This window comes from Myiozetetes cayanensis, unplaced genomic scaffold (genome assembly GCF_022539395.1).
Source record: "Myiozetetes cayanensis isolate MyiCay16 unplaced genomic scaffold, myiCay2020 scf3, whole genome shotgun sequence".
NCBI classification, from domain to species: domain Eukaryota; kingdom Metazoa; phylum Chordata; class Aves; order Passeriformes; family Tyrannidae; genus Myiozetetes; species Myiozetetes cayanensis.
The window spans coordinates 13,242,509-13,251,117 of record NW_026087521.1 but is presented as its reverse complement, the minus strand read 5'-3'; the positions used below and the strand labels follow the sequence as shown (position 1 = coordinate 13,251,117).

Genomic DNA, 8,609 nt, shown 5'->3' with positions numbered 1-8,609 from the left:
CGTCTGGGGGAAGCAGGCGGGAATTTACAGGAGAACTGCCACTCTGCGGAAAAAAAGAAGTTTAATTTCCAAAATGCGGCTGTAGGCAAACCGGGGAGTCGTGCACGCGAGATGGTGGCTTTCCTGAGCTCCCCTGGCGTCCGAAACACACTGCGCTGATTGAGCATTAGTCCCAGGACAAGGGCATGTTCGAGTACCATTTCAAAACCTACACGGTAGCTATGCAAATGACTCTACCATTTTAAAGCTAAACAAAACTAGGCCAGATCCGTGCTATGAGTCTTTTCTGACACAGTCAGAATGACATTTTCTACCCTCCTTTCTATTTTAAGCAGTGGTGCAAAGAATGTATTTTCATTAACTTCAACACGTAGATTCGTCCTTATTTTTAAGACCCTTTGTGTCATCTTCTAATCCCAGCCTGCCTCAGACTTCCTCTTTGCCAGGCTATTAACACCAGTATTTAGTGTCTCATACTTCTCGTTCTTTAGTTGTATTCACACTCTTCTTACGTGATGAGACTTACAACTGCTATGCGTATATGGGTAACTTATTTTCTCATTCCTTGTCTTCCCCCTTGGAGTAGAATAAGAAAGTAACACAATGGAGTGCTTTGGATTGGATTTAAAAAATCCCAGGTACACATGCATTGCTCTATGAGTAGCTTATAAAAGACCCCCATCAAGGAAAAAAGGAAGGAGCAAAGACTTGTGGCTCTCCTTAGTTCTGAGCAGAGTTGGATCCATAGAGATTTACTTTATAAAGCACTATAGGATCAAAGCTTTGTCTTTATCACAGAGCTTTACTTTACACTCTGTCCACCCTTCACACTTGGAATTTAAATAATCCACTAGATACCAGTATGGGTATCAAGAATGGGTTTAGTGTGCTCCTGTGAACAGGTCAACGGTAGCCTGGAAACAGCAATGGACGTTAGTGATAACATGGCAGATTATGGCACTGCGGGAGACTGTGGCATCACTAGAGAAGCCAGAGCTAGGACTACTGTTGCCCAACTTGCAGGCCACCTGGGTGGTAGGGGCAGCACAGAAAGAGCTATGTGTCATTGCTGTCGTATGGCCAATTGCTATGGCTCTGGTAAGTTTAAAAGTAATTCCTTCACTTGTCCCAGGCAAAGACATCTCACTGAAAATGTCTGGCTGGGGGACACCTTCAGCAGGACTTGAACCATGCATCAGTCCAACTTTTTTTGTCATGTAACTTTTTGCTTCTTCTATCTTGTTTTTCCTTATTTTTCCTCCTCCAAATTCCTACATTCAGTACCTCCCTGTCTACAAAACCCTTGTCAGTAATTAAGTAGCTTGTACGTTACAGCTGTGCTTGGTATGATAATTACCCTTCTGTTAGTTCTCCCTGTTGACTATGTTCATCTATCATCCATTACCATCAGCTCAGATAGAATTTGGAGTGGTATGAAGTACCTCATACACTGAAGAACCAGCATTTTGAAGGACCTGCAGGTGCTACCACAAGGTAAATAGCTAATATAGTCATTCCTCTGCATTTCCTGAATTTTCTAATATTTTCAGCAAAGTTTATTACTCCTTTCTCAATACCAGCAAGCATTCTCTGACATATTAAAGAACTGTTTGCCTACATCTGAGAATCTACAGACAAAGTCCTTGAGACTATCCTTCCTATGGTTCAGGGGCTGGAAGGAGGGAATCTCTGGTTTGGTTTCTGAGACAAAACTGAGCCATTCTGGCAAGTAGAGACCATCAGTACTTAAAATATGGTTTGCTCAGTCACCTTCTGTTACAGTCTATCTATCTGTACATGGTTTCCAAGTGTGAGCTGGCAAAGGGCATCACCACTTTCTCTTTTCATTAGTCAAGTGCTTACGTATGGAACTATACTGTAAAATGTAATAAGAAAATAATTATATAATAATATAAATAATTATATGACTGCAATTTTAGCTTGATTTTTTTTCCCTATGGTTGGTTTAACAAAAAAAAAAAATTTAAAAAAATCTATTATGAATGGTCTAAAATACCCATTTCGTGGTATAATTTAAAAATTTTTTCAATCTGAATTAAAAGGTATCAGTATGTTCCCCTAGAAACTTTCTTTAATATAACCTAAAGGAACTTTGTTTGCGCGGGGGGGGGGGAAATATGACTGACCATAGTTATGGTCTGTAATAAGTTTATACTGTGTTCCTGCTCTCAGGCTCCCCAGAAGGGAAAATCAGGATAGCACATCTTGGCAGATGGAAGCATAAATCTGGCAAGGAAGCGAACACAAGTGAGAAGCATGTTGAGTCAGTCTCCTCCAAAGATGCTCATTGAAAACCCAAAGGTACAAAGTTGACCTGTTCCCAGTCTGTAGAAAGAACCTAATAAAATAGAGCAGCAATAACTGCACTCACTCTTCTTCAGTTTTATGCCTCCCAGGGGCACAGACAATCAGGCAGATAAATTATAATTTTACACCCCTTTCCCTCAGCTGCACTTAACTAGTCTGATTTTTACCTGTCACTAATAGCACCACAGAGAATTAAAATGAAAGAACTATTAAAAGCCTAATGTATTTTTCATATGTAGGTTGTTTGCATTTCTAGTGCTTGTTTTGAAGCCTTGCATGAAGCAAAAAGTGGAGGTGATAATTCATTACCATGCAAAATTTAAAAATACAATATTATGAAACGGAGTTTTTTTGAAAATACATAATTTAATGCCCAAGGTAATTTCAGTGAGAAGGTTCTTTGAAGAACGTTGAAAACAGTAGCAAACCAAATCATACAGATTTCCAAAATAACGACAAAAAAAGGTTTTCAGAGAACATAAATTATCAAACCTTATAGCACTTCAATAGGTCATCACCTTTAAGTTGATTCTTCCCCTTTTTTCAAATTATATGCTGCTTATTTTTCAAATTCATCTCTAAGTCTCTTGGTTAATTAGTTGACAACAGAAGAAAGGTGGAAAGCATCTTATCTAGACAGACAAGGAGAATTTTAGGGAGACGGGTTTTTTTGACCAAGTCTGTCTCTGGAAAAAATTAATGATACCAAGGCAGTTGGAAACAAATCATCAGGTTCTGTGCTCTATAGGGCAGTTTTAAATCGAGAATTTATGTGACTATAGAAGATTAAGTAAAACCTTAACCATAGGATTGGGAGGCAATTGAAACATACTCACTTTTTTTACCTTTGTTTCGGTGTTAAACATTTGATTCAGGGATGTTGTAAAGCTTTGAAGCAGTGTAGACAAAACAGGATGTTATCACCCACAGATCAAGTATCTGAGTGGCAGTGTTCAATTTTTGCAAAGACAGTAAAGAGCAAGTGTTGCATGAAATAGGAATCTGAGCTGGGGATATAATGATATATTTCTGCCCCCATTCACAATTATCTCATAAAGCCTTTAACCTCCAAGGGGTAAAAGACCTTTCTGTGTATTTGTGCATGGGAGGAGGAGAACAGCTGGGACAGGACAGAGCCTGGAGTGTGAGCTGGTTGCTCCCACTGCTTTCAGGGCCACAAAGAGAGCCAGGATGGCAAGTGATGCTGAGTGGGACCTTCTCCTGCAGTAAAGCTGCTGCCTCACATTTGGGAGGAAAAGAGGAAGGCTGCAAAGGTGAAGGGAGAAGATGAGCTATCCTGATGGCTCATGCTGCTTGAATGCTGGCCTGTGGGGTGGAAGTGTGTGCTCTTCATATGCCTCCTCATCTTGCCTGTGCCCTCTCTCACACTGGGTTTTCCAAGAATTATTTTGGCTGCATTTGATCACTGTTATTGGCATGAAATTTTGTCCCCTATTAAGCTCCTGGTAAAATGCCTGTTGTCCTCAGTACAACTGGATCTGGCCACTGAAAACACTTCAGAAATCTCAGCATTCATGTGAAAGGATCACAGACATGAAACTGAAATGGATTATGGCAATACCTGGGGTATTTTTTACTCATAGCTGTGAATGACTTTAAAATCTCATTCCCCATCATCCATAGAGAAGATCCTGGTACCTGAGTTTGGTTAACATCTAGGGTATAGCCACATTGTAGTATGCCTTCTTTGCATGCCTAATTCTGCATGTAGTTCACAGACAATAAAATCCAGAATACAGATAATCCTCCACCTTTCTATCACCCATCTCTTTCCTGCTGCCTGGAGATACTACTGACCCTTCATTCAGATAGGGAGTTGTTCAAACTGATTAGCATTGGCAAAAGTAATCTCAGGGTTCTCCTGGCTACTTGACAAAAACTTACTTCAGGCTACTGTCTGGAAGCAGTACAGGAAACATTCATAATTTCAAATAGGAAATAGGTAATAGGAATGTATTCCATCACAGTGTGTCATTTCACAGCAGTTTAGCTGAGCAGTCACTGGGGCAGGGCATCAGTACTGGGAGCACATAGGTAAGTTTCTCCTGTGCAGGTGAGGATGAGGAGCAGAATCCTGAATCCTCTCCAGTACCTGTTTGGTGGTCAGCTGGGAACATGGAGTATGTTCTGAGAGCAACCACCTTGACTGTATTTTTCAGTGTATGAAATTACCTTATCACTGTGAAATAAGTGCAGTGTTAGGGAGGATTCTAAGTCTATGCTTGGCTGTGGGGCACAGTGAAAGCCATATAGTGGGCTGATACAGTGGTTTGCCTGGTTCTGTTTCTTCTGTCAGACACTTGCCAATGTTGCTGCTAAAAATTAGGGGGGGAAGTATTCTGAAAAAACGCCAAACAAAGTGATAGAATAGAATATTAGGTCTGTATTTCTGCTGCCAGATTGTCAGATGATCCATGGAGTTACTACACAAGGTTTAAAATGTTGAGAGAGAATTCTAAATATAATTTTTAGTATCCAGATAGCCTCTGAATCTAATAAAGCTTTTCCCCAAAACGAGATGTTATATGCAGACTTTTGTTAAAAAAAAAATTACTTCTCCAGAAAGGCACCCAAAACCTGTGCTATTTGTGCTACTCTGTTTCTGTGGAAACTGCATGTTGGAGTGGAATAGAAAAAATGAGAGGGGAGAGAATGAGAGGTGAAGTGTTTTTGGCTGAAGTCCCACGGGCCAGTCACAGTCTGAGCTGAGCTAAGTCAGACAAGCAAGCCCTCAATGCTGATGTCCAGATAGTTTTCTTTCCTCCTCTCAACTTGCCATAAGGAAGGAGTCTGGCTCAACAGACACCATTCCAAAAGTCACAGAATCACAGAGTATTTTTGTTTGGAAAAACCCACAAGGTGTGGTTTCTTAAGCAATTAATCTGGTTTTCCCCCTGATTTTTACTCATATCAAAGAAGTGATATTTATGGATATTTTATGCAACAATAGTTTTAGTCAATCAGGAAGCAGCAGAGCAAGGTTTGCTCTGAACAGAGCCTTCCATTGACAGACACGTTGCACAGTCACTGCTCTTCTGAAAAGCACCATTGTGTCCTTCAAAGGACAGTCTCCTCTTCCAAGACTGAAAAGACACCTTTTCATCTTTCTAGGGCTTCCAACACATGCATGTTTTTGATCAATTGCTATGAAAGACAGACAGCCTTGACTAATAAACTCAGCTCCTTATTTTCTATTCCCTGATAACTGTTTCACTGACAGTCATACTGATTTTTCCTCGAGTAAAAACCTTTCTTTAATATCTAAATTAACATCTTAAAATATTGTGAATCTTTTCTGTTGTTGATCAATATTTGCCTGCTGCCTGTGGGTGTGGGTCAGGGTAAAAATCCTAACATGATACAGTTGTGATTGATGGCCCTATTCTGTAGAAACAGAAAGTGCAGGGGTGCTCTGTTTCTACCACATGCACACAAAAAAATGACCAGGTTGACATTGCAGTCTGAGGCTCCAGGTTGGAAAGCCTGGGCATTTTCCTGTTTATCCTCAGTATGTGTTGCTACAGAAGACAAAATGGAAATGTGTGGCACATCACATTATGTCCAAAGTTCAGCAGAGAATTCTGAACTATTGCTGGAACAGACAAAGCAGTTTGCAAGAATGGAAATTCCGGGAAAAAAAAAAATTAACTAAGTTAGCTGAGAAAATGACATTATCTTTTCAAATTTGGGTATAAGTGTGTACAGACCCAAGAATTTCAGAGTAATTCCTTACAAACAGAAGCTAAAGGGAAGGACCAAACTCACATGGACAGTAGCTGTACATATTGGGCCTCAGCATGGAGTAATGAACACCTACTTCTTGCTCTGCTGCTGCTTCAGCTTCTTAGTAAGACATTAAGATCTATTCAAGTCTCCCTCTAATTTCTATGCACGGGAGTTAGCAGTCAAACATGAAGAGAGTTGACTCACACAATCCAGGGAACCCTGCAGCCCTTTCCTTTTATATGCCTGTAGTGTGTTGCTCTGTGCATGAAAGAAGCAGGAAGAGAAAAGAGCAGAAAAGCAAGTAGTTGGTACCAGGCACTGGTGCTGCCTTCGTTCTTTTGTGTATTAATATTTTCATAAACTACAGCTGAGTTGCAGGTCAACCTAACTTTCCAGTTTTATTTGTAAACCATTCTGCATTTTAGAACAGTGTTTGTTGTTTACAGTTGGCAGGTCTGACTGCAACCCTCTTTAGGTTACTCAGGCTTTGAGTTTGACAGCTTAAGAAATATCTGCTTGTTGAAGTGCTTACTGCTGTTCACCCACTTGTAATGAATAGGAAGTTCAGGCCACACAAAGACATTATGATACAGTCAGAACATGCCAGAAACACAATACATTGAAGCAACACTCCATTAACTCAAGTTAGGTAGTGCAGAAAAGTGATCACATTTATATCAATATATGTTAGGAGTCAAATTAGCCTTTTATTCACTGTAATCCATAAAATTCTCCAGGCACAAAACAGAAGGCATTAATCAGCAGCTATTTGGCTCTAAACACCTCCCTACAATAGGGTCTGGAAATGCCCTTTACAAACTGAGAAAGTGTGAAAAACTCTCTCCAGTGCAGTATGAAAGTCCCATTTTAAACTCATGAAAGCCAAGATAGGTGAACAGCGTTCACGGAAACACTGTGCCTCACTGCTGCAGTGCAACATCACACAGCAGCCCTGTGTGGGCAGTTTCTGTACAGAGACTTTACTGTGGACAACACACTCCTCTGTAGACAGACTGTTCTTTCATGGGTCCATAAAATTTTTGTGCCAGTGCTAGTCATCACTGGTCTACAAATTCCACTCATTTTCTTGGTGTTAATTTTCCTGTTATAGAAATAGGGTTGAGGATAGAGTGGCAATTACAATGTGGATAGTCTTGTATAAGTATGTTGTATTTTCAATGCTTTCCCTCTTGCTGACAACCGTAAAGTCTAATAAATCACCAAAGCTTCGTAATGCATTTTGAAGCATCTCCCTACACAGCTGTTCAATCACATACTTAAGTACAATCAGAAGAGATCTCTTAAAAAAAATCCACAGTAAGTGTATATTTCTACAAAATGCATTTACGTAGTGTGTGAACAGCAGCTGCATCCTCTGGTAGCACACATTATTTGTCATTGATCTGATACTGAGAAAAAAATGCCCTACAACACACGGCAGACAGATATTTAGAAGGGTTTTGCTCCAGCTAGATTGAGGAAATCTGAATCATCTCCAGGTAGTTCAAGGTAACCAGCTCACAGTGCTGTACCCGAGTTCAAAGAATTTAGGTTCAGGATTTTTCATAACTTTTACAAAACCTTCAAAAATTACAAGGGCAAGTAGCTTGAATACGCCCCTGCTCAACAACAGCGTATTGATAAAGGTATGCTCAGTTTTGCTCAGCAAGGCTTGCCATATAAACACACTCAACAAGCAGCTTGAGTCACTGCATGGCTGCAACTGAAACGATGTGCATTAAGCAAAGTTGCAAGTCAGACTAACAAATCCATGATTTGCTGTAAAGAACAAGATGCCAAATTCTGATCCACCATTTTAAGACTAGATGATTCACATAAGTGACGTAGAGACAGGTGTACTTTCCAAGCTAAGAATACTCACAAAAGATCTGTATTTATCTGACTTCAAATATATTTGGACACAGTGGTAAAAATGTGAACAGGCTTTGGACATTGGGAAGAATGCAGTTCAGCTAGTCCACAGGAGAATAAATTAGATCTGCACTCAGTGCAAATGAGAGCATATTATCTTAAAATCATAACCTTGCAATTTTTCTTGCATCTTTCAATCATAATCGAAGCATAAAATTCAATGCCCATTTAAAAATCCCTCTTACTTAAAAATCACAATATGTTAATTAGCTGAAAATTATTTATCTGCAGATAGGTTCCATTAAAAACTACTAAGAAAGTGCTGACCTATGAAACCACTACTGTGTTTCTTCAGTAATAAAACCAGTGTAGGTCATTTTTTGACAAATTTATGTTTGGTGTTCCCTACTCCTCTGCCCATGATGCCATAAAAACCTTTTTTCTCTTTGCTTTCTGTACCTCCTTCCAATACCCTCAGCTGCCTTCTCTATCTCAGATGCCTTTCTGCCACCATGTTATTCCAGTATTTGTACATTATTCTGGATGCCACCTTTGCCCTCCGTTTGCTCTTTTCCAGCTTGTTGCCTGGGCCATGGTAGGAGAACAGGCTGACTCATTGATAAGGATGCTGCAACTCCTGCCAAACAGAGAAGCAGCCTCCT

General features: G+C 40.0%; 1 long non-coding RNA gene across 1 annotated transcript; it reads left to right on the top strand.

Moving 5' to 3' along the window:
- Positions 1 to 34: 34 nt before the first annotated feature.
- Positions 35 to 2,316, top strand: LOC126645193 (uncharacterized). The gene is made up of 3 exons (XR_007630087.1): positions 35 to 215; positions 1,412 to 1,494; positions 2,194 to 2,316. It is a non-coding gene; the product is annotated as an uncharacterized LOC126645193 (long non-coding RNA).
- Positions 2,317 to 8,609: the final 6,293 nt, after the last annotated feature.